The 18,085-nt window shown below is 35.7% G+C and overlaps 2 long non-coding RNA genes and 1 pseudogene across 2 annotated transcripts; all 3 read left to right on the forward strand.

Moving 5' to 3' along the window:
• The first annotated feature begins 210 nt into the window (after positions 1-210).
• On the forward strand, positions 211-3,629 carry LOC18034867. The gene is made up of 6 exons (XR_002904291.1): positions 211-898; positions 1,058-1,164; positions 1,269-1,325; positions 1,495-1,636; positions 1,888-2,873; positions 3,401-3,629. It is a non-coding gene; the product is annotated as an uncharacterized LOC18034867 (long non-coding RNA).
• A 7,538-nt stretch (positions 3,630-11,167) lies between these two features.
• On the forward strand, positions 11,168-15,470 carry LOC18033647 (annotated as a pseudogene).
• A 378-nt stretch (positions 15,471-15,848) lies between these two features.
• On the forward strand, positions 15,849-17,789 carry LOC18033938. The gene is made up of 4 exons (XR_002903959.1): positions 15,849-15,916; positions 16,156-16,351; positions 16,541-16,825; positions 17,053-17,789. It is a non-coding gene; the product is annotated as an uncharacterized LOC18033938 (long non-coding RNA).
• Positions 17,790-18,085: the final 296 nt, after the last annotated feature.

Here is an 18,085-nt window from a genome sequence, read left to right on the forward strand (position 1 = left end):
ACTCAACCTCCTCCAATTAAACATAATTGTGTGGAGATTTCTATAAACGTCTTTCTCCCTTGCGAAATGCGAGTGGAGTAGAGACATCCCTCCTCCGTGAGGGGTATTTGGGATGGGCATGTACTTCATAGAATAAAAATGTAATAATATAAGTCCCATGTATATATATCTGATTGTAAATAATATCAGGGGTATTTGGGATGGGCATGTACTTCATAGAATAAAAATGTAATAATATAAGTCCCATGTATATATATCTGATTGTAAATAATATCAGTGTAATGACCTGCTGTCATAGCAGTTGTATATATATCTGTGTAATGCAAACTTAATCAGTTTCAAAAAAAAAAAAAAAAAAAAAAACTCTTACTTTACTCGTCTCTAACGACCTAGGGTTCTTCTTCCACTCTCCATTCTTTTGCTTGCCGACCTGAAAATCCCTTCTCTTGTATTCAAATCTCAAAAAGTGCCATTTCGTCATCGAAAATAAGCAGATCTACACCCTGTGTTTGTATGGTTGCAGTCCGTGTGAAGCCATTGACGTCGATGGATGATGCGGGGTTCTAACTGTCACTTTGAAAACAGTTATGCCTATTCTTCCTTGTACTGTAGAAGGCTCCTCTTGTACTGTAGAAGGCTCCTGTGACCTCAAAGACGTCACCATGGAATGGAATCATGCTGAAGACTTATCCGATGGTTGGCATAGAAGGTGGCAAGTTACTTGTAATAGGCAAGCTGCAGAAGAAAGATGACGTTTTCAAGGTCGCAGGAGCTTTCTACGGTTGGGGAAAATTTTTCCATGCTGAAAAAATAGACCTGTTGAATCCATTCGTACTTCAGCTTGAAATCCCCCGCTCCCCCCCCCCCCCCCCAAAAAAAAAAAAAGAACAAGGCTGCGGTGAGTCCAGTCTTTTTGTGCATATAGACTTTGCAACAAGATTAGCTTTATTTTCCCTTTTATTCTTGAATCAATACAAAACTTCAGTGTAGATATGTATGTGTTGCTACTCAGGCTTTCTGCAATATTTGTATGATTTTTTTATATATCATTTATTAGGAAAATATCCCAACTGCAACAGCAGAGAAGGTGAAAACAGGTATGCTCGAGGACTTCGCCTGCCAGAAGGTTCACTTCAGAAGCCCTTATACTCAAGTCCAATTATTGTAAGACTCCACTGTTTGGGCATTATCTTGTGATTTCATATTTATCGTGTCCTGTTTGAATCCCTGTGACCTACTTGGGCTGTGACTATTTTCTGTTGCTGTAGCTTTAGAATGAGCGGTTGACTTGGACAGCCTTAGCAAGTTATTGTGTGCACTTGTGTGTAAGTCCCTACTTTTACTTTCTTCTGATACTCGTTTTTCAAATGAGATGGAACGTGTGATTGCAATTTATTAAATATTTAAAACAACTTGAGGATTTCATAATTGAGAAAATTCCGGGTTCCCTTATGTTGATTTAGGTATTTATCCTTTTTTGTTTGGGATGTATAGGGGTGCAGCTCTTCCAACTAGTATTCCAAGTATTCAATGTATATCTTTGATCCCTGAGGAAGGGCTGGTATATGTGGTGATTGGCTGTTGGGTTCAAGTTTAGAGTTAGCTGCCTTAAGTGGCATGGCTCCTTGCTGATCATGTAAGCAAGAGTATGAGTTTCTTTTTCCAATTTGGTTTTGTTTTGCACATACAAATGTATATTTCATTATTGATAATTATTATCAAATTAAAAAAAAAAAATCTGCAACACCACCTTTATATCCCTGTATATGGACATTTAAATATAAATTAGTGTATTGGCTTAAATGCAGTTCGAAATATAAGACGAGTTTCAAACATAAGATTAAAGCTTGATTATTCATATATAAATAATGTAATTGTTCTATGTAGATTGCAGATTATTTAGGAAGTGGTGGAGTTGGACCTCAGGTGTTTGCTGTCATTTTACACAATGAGTTTCTGGGTTTAGAGTCCATGGATAAAGAAAAAGTTCAAGCTATCAACTTACCATTTGAATGCAAGCAGGCCATGAAAATTTCTAGAGCTGTCAAGATATGCTTCTATCAACACATTGTTTATGGATTTATTTCACTTGGGTTATTCTCATATATTAATTGTCTTGCTTTTATTACTGGGATAATTTGATTGCAGTCATCGATGAGGGTAATGCTTATTTATTGGTAATTGAAATATTTTGCTATCAACAGTGTCGCATTTGTTCATCATTATATGTCTACACACACACACGCACACAAAAAATATATTTATATATATGTTTATATACCATGACAAGGGCTTTGTGCGTTATCATTCATTGCTTGTAGCCATTGTGACACTTGAGTGTATATGCAACTTAGGCCATCGCAATCCTTTTTGGAATGAAATTTTGATTTGATTATTGCCATTTTTGTGATTGAGTTATTGTGACTTTTGGTTCAAATATCAAAGTTTTTATGCTTTCAAAATTATCCTGCCACCAAAATGGGACTCAACTTGAGTTATTCAAACTTGTGAAACTTGAATTTTGTGTATCTGAGTTGAGTGCTGAGTTGGTCAGCCACATCCATGCAATGATTCGTTGTATTTATTTTGTTTATTTTAATATGCTTTGCTTTATCGAGGGAATCATGGCTTGGGAGGAAGAACGGAAACCAGATTGATAGGTCCTCAACCACTGATATTTGATCATGCTGCTCAATTCTTTACCGTGAATGATTCTTGGTTTGGTGAGTTGGTTGATGGTTGGTTGGATAGAGGTCTGGTGCATCTGTGGAGAGCTTGAAGTGGGTGGTCAATTCACCCCATTTCCTTCTTCACTTCCAAGATACATTGGTATTAATGGGATGTGCCTTCTTGCCGACTCTTGATTAGCCCAGGTGACAATCTACGTTTGCTTTTGTGTTAATTCTTTTATGCTTCTTTGCATAAAAAAATAGGGGAATATTGTTTAATTAAACCACAATGGTAAGCAACTACTATATTGATTTGAAGTTTGCTGGTAGGTAGGGTTGCAACTTGGGTCGATCCTCCCAAGTGCAGTTCTATGCTAATGATTCAAAGTCCCAAAATCATCACAGTTTTGAGGTTTAATTGCACAAGGAAGATCAGAAGCGAATTTTACATTGTCATGTGATTTCAATTGCTTAGGCTGCATGGGTGACATAATGAAATACTGGCTATAAAGATTGTAACTGAGGAAAAGAAAACTAGCACAAACATTTTGCACCACTGTATTATTAATACAATTCCTGCGAAATAACAAGCTTCTATATGCAGCATTAATAGTGAATGGAGTTAGGTGTAAACAACATCTTATCAAGGCATTAGATTATGTAAATCAAGTTCCTTTGTCCTTCAGCTATGTTGTTTATAGTCTAACTCTGTTTTGATATGCTTGTTGCAGACTTCTTCAGTTTAATGTAATGAGACCTTGGTGGATAAGTAATCTTGATCCATTTAATGGGATGTGGCATCGGAAAACCATCTGTTTAAATTTAATAACCAGAGTGGTTTTATAGATCAGCTTTTTATTTTTTTTCCTTTCAGTTTCTTGTCAGATTGTAAGACAATTTAAGGTGTATATACTTTGAAATATTCAGTTTGTTTAATATTTTCTAGCCTTTGCATTATTGAGAGTCAGACCATCTTTTAGTTGTTTTGAAGATTTATGATGCATTTCGTGGGTTCTTAGAGGCTATACTTAAGCTCAATATGGGCTCTTCTTTCTTCATTTGAGGATCCCCTTCCGCTAGACAGTGCCGCGACATTGGAAGGAGCCTGTGTTAAGGAGTTGATTGTGTTTCATGGATGGCGATAACTCAGCAAGGCTTTCAAGTTCGCAGAGTGTTGGCCTTCGTTGTTTGACACCCCCACTTTAATCCAAGCTAAAATAACCTTATTTCTCCCCACTCGTTAAACTCCTTACTGGTGGTGACTTCATTTTCAATACCCATACTTGTATAATGGCTAACCTAACAGATAAAATCATTAGTGGTGGTGAGCGAAGACTAAGATGCCTTCGGCAACTGGTCACTGCTAATAACAATAATCTTGATTCAAATAATGGCGGATCCTTAGCCCGTCTGTCCATGCGTCAAGAGTTATTGGCTGGTAAAAATCACTTTGATGATGTGCTTACTTCCCGATTATTTTAAAACGATTAATTTCAAATATTTCCATTGATTTTAGACCACAAGAAAACCAACCATAGAATCTTCAAAATGGCTTTCTACGCAAATGCTGCTCGGATTACAGTTTCGTTGGGATAAAGTTTTGAGTTTCTTATCATTCTTCAAAGCCCCTGATATGTGGGAGTGAAGAACTTCAGAAATAAATTATGTGTATTAAACTCAAATCTGGTCAAGAATTATGGGAATAGTAATCTATTTACACGAGTTTAGTTGGGATTAGAAATAAAGAAAATTTTGTGACGTTTCCGCCGTAAGAGACCGTAGGATTGGCAAATTTTGACCATGGGGGGCCGAGATTGTGCCACGTCTCCACGCGCACCATATACCTTACTATATGGTTCTTACACACCCAACCATTCTTGTCTTATTAGGGAGCAATCTTGGCCGTTCACTGTGTTCGATCGGACGCCCCACGTCTCTCTTTCTTTCAGCCACCACCGCATCTGAAAGAACCGTCGGATCGTGCATCAACGGTTCCTGAAGGCGTGCTCACCATGCTTATTGTTGAATGGTGACATTACCCATTTTCTCACCCCCATCATAGATCACAGCTCGTTCAACTGAAACCCTTGTCTTGAAGTCATAAATCAAAATGCACTCTGTGTTCTGGGAGGAAGATGAGAACACTGTTCTCTTCAAGTTGCCTCTTGCATCAGGGACGAAGCAAGAGGGTGTAAAGGTTGCGATTGAAGATCATAAGTTGTTCATATCAGAGGAAGCAGGCACCTCTCTCAATCAATACTTTGGTATGTATGTCAACTTGCCAGTAGGTCTCAACCCGGATAGCTTCGAGACCTCAATGGATCAGACGGGGCTCCTTACTGTCCGTTTCAAAAAACTTATGCCCATCAATAGTAAGCTTTCATGTAGTACCGTAAAAAGCTCCTGCGACATGGCCCCCATGGGCTGGCTTGAGCCTGATGATAAAGAAGCCAACGGAGTTATCCACTCCAAAGCGGGTCTTTCAGCAGAAACGAAGAAAGAAGATCTCGTCGTCGGCGTCGTAGATCGACAATTTCTTATAATAGGCCAGCAGCTGAACGAGAAAAAGGAAGGAGGCTCCTGCGAGAGCTTCGTATTGCCGCATGGTGTGAACCCGGATGGGTTTGAGACCTCCATGGATGATCCCGGGGTCCTGACGGTCACGTTCAAGAAGAAGCCATCGAAGGATGGCAAGAAAAAGAAAGAAAAGATATTAAAATCAAGGTTGCTCGGAGGTTTGGCTGAAGCTTGTCTCCTGGCAGGTTGCAAGTTCGCTTGCGATGAGCTTACTGGCGACGACTCCTAACTAATAATTAAGCTGGTGTGTTTGGAATATGGTATTTCCTATATCGTGTTCTCCTTGTTGTGTCGTTTTTGTATGAGTGTTTTGTTTGTCTGTTTGAAAATTGGAAATAAACTCTGGACTAGTACTGGAGAACTCCAGAGCAGATGTTCCAATTTACTATGTTGTACTTCTTCCTTTTATTTTCTTTCTTTGGTTTGTCTGGGAGTTTTGTGTGTAATAATATTAATAATTAAAATAAGACCTTTGTCTATTTCCTTCTTCTTCTTCTTCTTCTTCTTCTTATTATTATTATTATTATTTCTTTTTTTAAGAACCAGTAATTTCAGTTGTGTTAAATGATATTGTGTGCGTTAAATTTTTTTTTTTTCCTTTTTCCAATTTTAAGGATGGACTTTGATTACCTATATAATGACAATCACATAGGTAAACCAAGCAAACTAGAGTAGTTCATCTAATACAATTTTGTATTTGTTTAATGTGAACTCCGCGATTGATGCAACTTACATCACTATTATAACGAATCTCTTATCTTTAAGAATAAGTAACAGAGTATTGGACAGCTGCGCTTAAATCTTAATTGGGTCAGAGTCCCCTAAGGTACTCAATACTCCACTCACATGAAGGTATAGGTGGGGGTACATTCAATAACACTACATAGGTTTTTTTCAATTGTTAGCGTCGAAATTTGTTTGATTATGCTATTCAGTTTTTGATAATCACTATTTCAAAATATAAATGTGCAATTTGGTCATTAGGATACAAATCATAGCAATTTTGATATTATTTGTTAGGTGGAAAAAAGTTGTAGGGTAATTACGTACGCTTAGTATATTATTATTGCTATTTGAATGCCATTGCTACATTAACTGCAATGACATTTGGTTTGTGGCATACTGAATAAAATTTCCTTTGAGCCTACAGGAATAGGACTGTCCTTGTAACCGTCCTATTTCCTTAATGGATGTATCTTTTAAGTCTTGCATTTGGCATATGAAGCTTATTGAAAGAAAGCAAATGGTCAGGAGCTGGTCTTAAAAGCATGTTCTTCGAGGAATACAATACAAACAGTAATAGGATTTGAGACAATTCATAGAGCTTTCCTTGAGTGAAAAATAGTCACATTCCTATTTAAACTGACATGACATGCTCTTCTAGTTTATTCAGAGAATTATGAGAATAACCTCAGGTATGTTAATTGAAAAATGCCCAAACTGGACAAGTCATATTCATACCATGTAACCCAGGTTCGTTAATTTTAAATTCCAATTTAGTGTTCTGATCTGTCTTCATCTATTTTAGCATGTGTTTCATAATTCATGCTTTATTCTTCTTCTACTTTTTTTGCCCCCCTTCTTAGCTTCCATTGGATTATTGATGTGGTGAAAAAGGAAATGTTCTATTTGGATCCCGAAAGGGCAATCCTAATCCTAATTTAGACCAGATCCTTAAAGCATATGTTTCCTTTCCATTCGATACCATTCATATTTTAGGTTTCTTCAATGTATTTTGGAGATACTCTTGTAGTTTTTCATACAACGCCATGACACTGTTCACAATATATATCTAAGATGAGATTTGTGGAGGTAAAATAAATTACCTTACCTGAATGCGGTGTGGCTACTACTTTTACTAACACAAATGTAATTTGTAATTAACTTTTTGGTTTTTAACTGTGAATAGACATAGCAACAACCGGACAACATGGAGTGAGGCTATTATGTCATGAGGTACATGAAGAATATAATAGCATACATTTATTTGGTAAAGAACAATGTGTGTTACTGATAAATAATATCAATAGGTTTGGTTTGTAGCATATATATGTGGCGTTGATTTGGAAGTCCAACAACAATGATTTTGTGGTTAACAGCTCAATGCAAAGGACACCACACTCTAGCTGAAATCAACAAACGACATTCGTTTGGAGTGGGCTAATCTTTTTTCTAAAATCCTTGTTGCATCGTCATACTATAAATGTGAAATTATAGTGCAGGGTGATAGGGAGGGAACTCACAGATGTACACATGGATAAGAAGTCAAATGGAGTTGTACCGAATTCAAATGATGCATCTTGTGATAAAGTTCACGTGGCTCGAAAAATCTCAGAAGACAATGTTGATCTAAAGGACTACAAGGTGAAAGAATGCACTGAAGAAATCTCGTTCAAAAATTGTAATGAGAAACAAGATGAACTTGATGTGGAATGTAAAAATTTTGATGTTGATGTAACTGATGACACAAATGACTAGCCGGAAGTGCAAAAGTCAAACTCTCCATCTAAATCTCGTGGTCCTGCTAATGTGCGTACAAGTCTCACTGTCCTACAGCCCTTTGCTCTGGCAACTGAAAAACGTGCTTCAGGCACAACTAGACATGGTGGGACTGAAACTGCAGCTGATAGCAATAATGCGCAGTCCCCTATGCTAAAGAAGACTTCACAGGTAACTTAAATCCTCAATTGGATAAATTGTGAATGCTGCTATTCTTTATTATTAAGTTGAAGGATCAATGAACTTAACGAGAAACTTGACATTAACTACAGCCAATATAATTGGTGGTCTGAAGAGGCAAAAGAATTCCAACTATTTGTAAGGAGTCGGGCAACTTTACCTAGCAAATAGATAACAAATTCAACCAATGGAGTTTGTACCTTATAAAGTTACCTAAAAATAGTTTTTCTTGCATTAAATTGTAGGTTTCCTTAGATCTGTTCAAGAAAAATTTTTAAAAAAATCTTAATCACTTTACTATATTTTCGTTTTATTTTCGTGTTAGGAATCTTTTCCCACTATATGCCTTCTTGATTCAGTCTGTATGCTTGATTTCATTGGAACTGCTCTACATCATAGCCTTTGTTTTGTTTTGCTTCCCTGGTGCAGCATGGGGAAATCCGTAGCTCATAGATCTGTAATCTTGTTATCCTATTTGCTTTAACTTCAAAAAGAATATCTAGCTAACTGAATAAGCAATTTGTATGGTGCGTGAAGTCTGATGGGAATTCAAAATCATCTTGATCTTGTTTGCAATGATCAATGTTGCACAAATTATGGATTTTAAGTTGTTGCTAGTCTTTGATATTCTGCAATTTCTTTTGGAAACTCACCCCCGAATCACAGAAGCTATCGCAACTTGATAACGAGAAGCTTTTTGATGAATTCGAATCCTTTGTTTCTTATTTTAGTGTGCTTTTAACTATTGTTGGCTTTGATATACATAGAATGGCAGCATCTATACACAAGGTAATTGTTGGAATGGCTCCAAAATTTGGATGTTCTGAACGTGCTAGGAAACAGGAGGAGGTATTTTTCATTTATCAAATAATTAAATATAAAATTTATTTTCAAATGTGTTATCTAAATAATGTTTTTGTATCTTCTTGTCATTTCCATCTTCTAGTTTTGTACTAAATTAGAGCAAAAGCACAAAGCTTTGGAGGAAGAGAGAAGCAACTTTGAAGGTGCATTTTCTTAAGTATCTCTGATGTACTGTGTCTGCAATCGTCGTTTTATCTTATTGCAGACATCTGAAGATGTTTGTGAAATAGTAATGTTTGAGTTGATGTTCTGATGCCATTTTTAGTTCTTACAATAATGGGTTGATGTCCTTATCTGTGTGAATATTTTTTCAGTTCTTACGATAATGCTATTTGATTTCTGATAATTAGTGAGGGGGTACGGAAAGCGAATTAAGGTTCATAAATACATATATGTTTACTTTCATGCACTTTTTAACCAATTGCTGAGAGCACTAGCATGGTAGAATAGATTCACACTTCAGCTTGAAATCCCAAGCTGTTGAAACAGGCCGCAATGAGGTCAGTTTTATGTGCACTTTTTGTCTTGGAAATAATATTAGCTTGATTTTCCGCCTTATATTTTGAATCAATATGATATTTCAATTTTACAGTATAGATTTATATTGCAGTTTAGCTTCAAAAAGAGTGGCCGATTTGGATAGTCTGGTTATGCTCATCTGAAAAACGAAATGGAACATGTGATTCCAATTTCTTAAATATTTGAAATAATTTGAGAGTTTCATTAAAGTTTTCTAAACAATCATGATTAGCCTAGAAATTTATGAAAACTGCGTTCCTTTGCAATGACTTAGTTTGATTTGTCTTTTTTGGGATTGTGTTTTCGGGTGCAGATGCGGCTCTTCCGACTAATACTCCGAGTATGCCATGTATCTTTATCCCCATGGAAGGGATGGTATATTTGGCAATTGGCTGTGGGTTCAAGTTTAGAGCCGGCGAGTCAGCAGCCTTAACTGGCATGGCTCTTGCTGATCATGTAAGAAAATTATATGATTTTCATTAGCTCATTGGCTATACTTATATAGCTTCTAATAAGTCTGGGACTTGACATTCATTTTTCATTGTTCTACAGTGTTATAAACCTGGTTTACAACATTATAAAAGTTTGTTTACAGTTTTGTAAACACATCCTGAACTCTAATACAATCCAAAATTCTTGGATTAGTGTGTGTATGTGTGTGTGTGTGTGTGTATATATATATATATATATAATGAGATCTGATCAGGTAGGCGATCTCGCTCTCCAAGATCCAACATGATCAGCCTCATCTTGAAGAGAGCTGTGCAGCTTTTTGCTTCCTACTGCACGGCTCTCTCTCACACGCTTTTGGAGAGCGAGATATATCGCCCACCTGATCAAAGTCCTATAGCTCTGCGTGTGTGTGTGTGTGTGTGATGATCAACAATTAGTATCAAGTAAAGTGATCTATAACACAACATTTATATTCCTATATGGGGGCATTTAAACATGAACTTTTATACTTGGCATCAATTTAGTTTGAGATATCAGGGAAGGAATTTAAAAAATAAGCTGGAAGCTTGATTATTCATATATAAATAATGTGATCTACATCGATTGCAGATTATTTAGGAAGTGGTGGAGTTCGTACTAAGCAGTTAACATGGACTAAATTGTTGTTTCATCTGACATATTGTTAGCTCAAGCAATAGTAATGAACTTGAGAGTGGCAGTTTTTGAAATCTTTTGTACATGTATACGAGTTGTATCAAGATTCTGTGGACATTCTTTCTTCTAATTTTGATCTACGCATCACAATTTTATGATCCTTGTATCTTAAATCAAACTTTGTTGCTGCAGGTTCAATTTCCAATAAAACACTTATGCCAAATAATTTATAGAACCTAGTAATATCCAACTGAATTCTCCCCTGCAAATAATTAAAATTTTCAAGTTAGTCAATAAGAAAAAACAGCCATCAATCATAATAAGAAGCAACAGCAAATTACACTAAAAAAAGACAAAAAACAAAACAAGTGAAACAACTATTTATCCCAAATGTATATTATATATATTGGACAGCATTGAACTGTTTTTTTTCCCCCTTCAATTGTTACAATTTTCACATATTATAATCTAAAATCTATTCGGTATCTAGGTACATACACTTAGTAGTATAATCAAAAGGTCTGTGGGTCATTAACTTGAAAATATGTTTCTACTAATATTTGGAGAAGTGTATATTGTATGTGGCATTGAACTTTTCTTTCTATTTCTTTTTTCAAAATTATTACAATTTACACACATATTTCAGTCTAAATTATTTAGTGAAAATAAATTAGATATCAAATTATGTCGTAACAAGATAAATCAGAGAGCAGGGCAGAATCAAGTATAAAACGTAGGATAAGGAACAAGATTATAACGAATAAAACTACCAGTAAATGATGACCACTTTAATTTCCTCTGCACCTTCATCTTCTCTGATTCGTCAACCCCTTAAACGCCCAAAATCCTCAAGACTCTCAAAAGCAAAGACACTAACTTCAACCATTGAAGCAACTTCTTCTCAACCAAAACCCAACAACGCCAATGCTAAAAAACCCACTTCAAGAAACCGCAGAAGATCGTCGTATGGCAGCTCGAGAAGGTCAGCTCGATAAGAAAACATTCGCTCAAGAGCAAGTCACGTTCACTGCACCTGTCTCCAGTGACCCGCGTGTGGGGATTATTGGTGGAGGCATGGCCGGTCTCGCTTGTGCTCTGAGTTGGGATAAGAGAGGTGTCAAGTCCACTGTTTTTGACACGGTTTGTCATTCGTCTGGTTTCTTGGTTTTTTTTTTTCTGTACTTTTGTGTTTCTGATTGGAGAGCTTGAAGTGGGTGGCCAATTCAATTATCTGTTTAATATGGTTAGGTTGTGTTTGTATTTGAGAGCATACGCTCGTGTAATGGTGATTGAAAAATGTGCTGTTAACGGTCTAGCATGTGTTGTTATGCATCGAATTTTGATTATAAGCATGTTTTGGAGTTGAGGTATTGTGACTTTTGATCCGCATTTGTTGACGAATGAAATTAAAACATTAGCTGCTAAATATAAGTGGGGGTTTATCAAATATTTTAGTCAACCACATTTATGTATTCTTAACACCGTGCTTTGCTATATCAGGGGAATCATGGCTTGGGAAGAAGAATGGGAACCAGAATGATAGGTCCTCAACCACTGATATTTGATCATGCTGCTCAATTCTTTACTGTGAATGATTCTCGGTTTCGTGAGTTGGTTGATGGTTGGTTGGAGAGAGGTCTGGTGCAACCATGGAAGGTGTGATTGGAGAGCTTGAAGTGGGTGGCCAATTCACTCCATTTCCTTCTTCACCTCCAAAATACATTGGTGTTAATGGGATGCGCCCTCTTGCAGACTCTTTATTGGCCCAGGTGGCAAATCTTTGTTTTGCTTTTGTTTTCTTTTCTTGCTGATTCTATCATGCTTCTTTGCATTAAAAGGGGAAAATTGTCTAATTAAATCACAATGGTAAAAAAACCGAATTATTGTTTTGAAGAAGGTAGTATTGCTGCCTGGGTATTCAAAGTCCCAAAATCATTATACCGTTGAGGTTCGACCAGAGAACGAAGATAAGAGTATATGAAACTAAAAGCTATAATTACATGGTCACATGATTTTAACTGCTTAGGCTGCATGACTATACTTAATGAAATGTGCCGATAATGATCATAACTGACGAAAAGAATAACCAGCATGAACATTTTGCACCGCTGTATGATGACTACAATTCCTGTGATGTAACAGGCTCCATATATGGATAATGGATTATTCATAGTGAGTTGGAGTTAGTTATATACAACATCTTAAATGGCATACCTTTACTTTTAAATCAAGTAAATAAGTTCCTCTGTCCCTCATGCCTTGGCTTAATTCATTTTGATTCTTGTTGCAGACCTCTATGTTTAGCATAGTGAGACCTTGCTGGATAAGTAATCTTGAGCTATTTAACGGGATGTGGCACTTGAGCGAGAATGTGAAACTACGTGGGCAGTTTGACGTGGTTGTTATTGCTCATAAGGGTGATTCAGTGCTGCTATCCTTTCTCGTTTTCTCTCTCTGTGGATTGTTATAGTCTTACATTTGCATTCCAAAAATGCAGGTTATTGTTTTTTGCAGTTGCATGAATGTGACAATTGGCTTTGCTATTGGAAAAAAATATATCTATATTTCTGATTTTACTCTCTATCATTACAGTGGATTAGGAATGGCAAATAATCTGGTTCATTACAGCGAAGCCCTACCCAAATCCAAACTCCTATGGAAGGGGTCCCTCTCCCTAACCATCCTGGAATACCCTTAGAATGCATTTAGGTAGTGTTTACTTGTTGGAGTGGGAGTGTGGAGTGTGGATTCCTCCCACTCCAGTGTTTACTTACCTTAAAAAAGAGGGGAGTGGGAGTGGGAATCCGTGGGTCCCACTCAATTTTGGAGTGGGGAGTGGGATTCCCACTCCCATGGGGGGAGGTGGGAGTGGGAATCCACTCCCTCCTCTTCCCATTTTATCATTATAATTAAAATTAAAATAAATAAATAATATTTAATAAAATAAATAATATCATATTTATTAAAAATAATAATTATATCATATTTATTTTATTAAATTTAATAAAATAAAAATAAATAAATATTATATTTAAATTAATAATATTAAACATTAATTTTAATAAATATTAATTATTTATTTAATTAATAATAATAAATATTTTATTCTAAAAAAATATTAATTTTGTACTATATTATCAATAATAATATTTCATTTGTGTTGCTATTATTAATAATTTTTATTCACATAATTTAAATTTAAATTAATAAAAAATTATGATTCACATAATTAAGAATATTAGTAATTATTATTAATTTATAAATATAATAAAATTTTTATTTTATTTTCTAAATATATTTTTTATTAATTTTTTAATTACAAATTATGATTCTGTACATAAGGATAAAATTATAATTTAAAATAATTTACTCTCAATCCAAGACAAAGTAAACAATAATTGGGATTCTGATTAACAATCCATACTTTCATTTAGTCTAAGTAAACACCCTACTCCCACTCCCACTCCACACTCCTAATCCAAGGATTCCCACTCCTCAGGATTCTCACTCCAATCCAAAAAGTAAACGCAGCATTAGTGTTACATTATATGACTTTGTAGTTCGCTGAGTTCTTATGTTTTCTGGGATACTAGGACTTCAAAAAGCGCTGAAAACTTCATAGAATTTCATACTGATTTTCACTGTCAATTTGGAGAAAATGATGGCTAGATTAGAAGTAAGATTAAGAGCAACTTGTAAATTTAATCAACTGGAAGACTGGTATTGAATGGCTATTAGTTAGGTTAGAATAAGATGAGCCAGACTTTCAAGCTGTGTCATGCATTCAAGGGCCGTTGAGTATTACGTAGGTTGTTATGGAAGAGTTAAAAAATATCTATATAAATTTAACAACCAGATTAGGTTTCTAGATCCAGAAGTCGAGGTTATGTTTATTTGCTTACTCTTTCGACTGTTGATTGCCTATGTCTTTTCCTGTTTACATTTTGGCTTAGCTTTGTAATAATAGTTCCTTCATGTAATGATAGGAAAATGTGCAAACCGGTTGCTTGGTTCATCTGGCTTACCTCAAATAGCTAGACAAATGAAGGTATATGCATTGAAATATTCAGTTCTTTTAATATTATCTAGCCTATGTTTTATTCAGTATTGGCCAATTCTAATTATTTTGAAGAGTCATAATGCATTTGCCTGGTTTGTAGAGGCTGGAACTAAGTTCTATATGGCCCCTTCTTGCTGCATTTGAGGACCCCCTCCCACTGGGCAGTGCATCAACATTTGAAGGCGCCTTTGTGAAAGGTGTTGATTCTGTCTCGTGGATGGCAAATAGCTCAGCAAAACTTTTGAATTCTCAGAGTGATGCTCCTCACTGTTGGACCTTCTTCAGCACCGCAGCTTACGGAAAACGAAACAAGGTTCCACAGGTCAGTTTGTATATAAATGTGGGTCTTGCTTAAAGTACTTGCTTACACATGATAATATAATAGCATTGGCACACTTTTTAACCAATTGCCTAGACCTCTATTTGAATCAATTCATGCTTCAGCTTGAACTCCAAGCTATAGAAACAAGGCTGCAATAAGTTCTGTCTTTTTGTGCATATTTATGTTCCCTTTTATACTTGAATCAATATGACATTTCAATTTTACACCGAACTTTGGTGCTGTGTAGATACGTATATGTTGCAATTTAGGCTTTCTGCAAGATTTTTAATGATTTTTTTAAATCATTTATTAGGAAAATATCCCAACTGCAACAACAGAGAAGGTGAAAACAGGTATGCTCGAGGGTGTTGAAGCTGCACTTAGCCGACCGAAAGGTTCACTTCAGAAGCCCATTTATTCTCGAGTCCAGTTATGGTAAGACTCCACTTTTAAGGACATGACCTTGTAATTTCATTTTTTTATCATGTCCAATTTGGATCCTTGTAACCTACTTGACCTGTAACTATTTGCTGTTGGTGTTGGTTTAGAATGAGTGGTTGATTTGGACAAGCTTGACAAGTTATTGTGTGGACTTGTGTATGGTCCTAGTTCTATTTTCCTGTTATGCTCATTTGAAAAAAACATGGAACATGTCATTCCAATTTATTAAACATATAAAACAACTTGAGAATTTCATAATTAAGACAATAGTTCCTCTGTGATGAATTAGTTATTTGTTTATTTATATATCTTTTTTTTTTTTTGGGGGGGGGGGGGGGGGGGGGGGGGGGGGGGAATGTGTAGGGTGCAGCTCTACTAATACTCCAAGTATTCCATGTATCTTTGATCCTCATGGAAGGGCCGGTACATGTGGGGATTGGCTGTTGGGTTCAAGCGTAGAGTCAGCTGCATTGAGTGGCATGGCTCTTGCCAATCATGTAAGCAAAAATATGATTTTCATTTGCTTATTTGGTTTTATTTTGTGCATGTAACTATATATTTCATGGTTGATATAAAAAAATAAAATAAATCTAAGACACTTCCGGTACATGTGGGGATTGGCTGTTGGGTTCAAGCGTAGAGTCAGCTGCATTGAGTGGCATGGCTCTTGCCAATCATGTAAGCAAGAATATGATTGTCATTTGCTTACTTGGTTTTATTTTGTGCATGTAACTATATATTTCATGGTTGATATAAAAAAATAAAATAAAATAAATCTAAGACAACCATTCTATCCCTATATGGACATCTATAATTTGTAGATTGGCTTCAATCAGATTGAAATATCAGACAAGTTTCAACAACGTTAGCTTGAAGCTTGATTATTCTTATATAAATAACGTAATTGGTCCATGTAGATTGCAGACTATTTAGGAAGTGGAGTTTGTCCTGAGGAATTTGCTGTCAGTTTACACAAAGACTTTCAGTCGCTCGAAGGACATGATATTGGACAATTTCCAGGTTTGGAGTCCATGGAAAAAGAGCAAGTTCAAGCATATCGGCTTACTTCTTGAATCCCTAAGCAGGCCACCAAAATTTCTAGAGTTTGTCAAGGTATACTTCTATTGATACACTGTTTATGGCTTTCTGTTTCACTTGGGCTACTGTCATGTTAATTCTCTTGGTTTTTATAGCTAGGATTAAGAAGTTTATTCACAAAATGCAGTTATTGACATAGTTACTAAGCAAGCATCCTGAAATTCATTTTGTGATACCATCCATTACGAAACGTAATGAATACAGATGCAAAGGAAAGCGGATTCTTCGGGCAGCTAAATCCTTACAGAAAACTTGTTTTCAGTAGCATAGGTGACAGGAATCGTGATATTTCCCCAGCTTTCATGGAAGAAAAATAAAAAATTTCTAATAACTGTAACCCTTTTGAGTTCTCCACAAATCAGTTTGAATATGAAGCCAAATATCAGATGCAGATTTACTGGCTTCTTCCAGAGCAACAAAGTTCAATGCTATCAGTTGTTTTCGGTTCAAGTGATCAGAGCTTCATCCGGCACAAGCACGCCTAACAGAGTATGAAAAATTTTGAAACCTACAGTTAAAAATTCTCAAGTTCCGTATTTGACCTCTAGTCACATTCAAGTTTATACATGACTACTGATACATGAAATGTCATTTTTATTCAGTTCCTGGAGAGTCAGATGCAGAGGATTTAAGTTTCATATTTATGGAATGGTTTTGAGCTTCATTATTAGATTTTTTTTTAAAATAATTAATGGAGTTAACATTACTTATTACAGGACAAGAAAGAAAGATTAATTCTCCATGGGAAAAGCATTGAAAGAAGCTTCTCATGTGCGTAATCAGCCTCTCAGTTGCTTGCCATGGTATCTTTTCCATACTTTACACGTGTTGATAAAATTCTTTCTTGGTTAAATAATCTGGACAAATAGCTGTTCATTGGCAACACGAGCAACAAAATATCACATACAAATTAATTCCAACAAAAATAATATTTTTACGGATGAGAGACGTGTGTGAGAGAAGAGGGTTAATTAGATGAATACTTTTGAGATCACAAGTATGAGCGAAATGAAAGCAGGGAATTGAACAAGCTATGACAGAGTCTATCCAGAAGAAGAAATTGAAAACTCTTCGGCATTTGTCCGCAAGCTTTAAAGCCGTCCGAAGACCATTGTGCTTCTGCTGAATTAACTTGATAGCCAGCAACAAAAACAGCAAGATTTATTTAAAGGGTCTTTATCTTAGTATGCAATTAATTATTAAACATGATTTTATAATTAGTGATTCATACATTAAGTAAAATAGAAACCTGGATTTGAAAACTACTATGTTGGTAAAATCGCTTGAAGCAGCAGCTTAAAATTATCAGATGGTGTGAAAACGGGAGAAGATCTACAAGAGGGTAATGAAGTTTTCTAAAGTCCAACTGAAATGATTTCAGGATTCACTTCAACAATGCAAAAGCATATTTGATATTTCAAAACTGATGAAATTCATTATCATTATCCTTATCTTGGACGTAACACATCTCAAAATGCATTATTTACTGATGCTAACACTTGAAATAAAAAAAATTAAATGACAACCAATTTAAAGAAGCAAAGTATTTTTATATTACATACTTGGTTGTACCCCAAACCCAATTTGTAAGACATGAAGAAGAAATCTCTTCTATAGAGTTATTTCCAAAATGGCAGAATCTACCATCTTGAATCAAAGTATAGCATTAGAACAAGAAGGAGAATTAAGGACATTCTATTTCGAGAGCTACCTGATAGGGTACTCCATTCTTGACAGAGTACTGGCCTT

This window comes from Citrus clementina, unplaced genomic scaffold, assembly GCF_000493195.1.
Source record: "Citrus clementina cultivar Clemenules unplaced genomic scaffold, Citrus_clementina_v1.0 scaffold_8, whole genome shotgun sequence".
Taxonomy (NCBI): domain Eukaryota; kingdom Viridiplantae; phylum Streptophyta; class Magnoliopsida; order Sapindales; family Rutaceae; genus Citrus; species Citrus x clementina.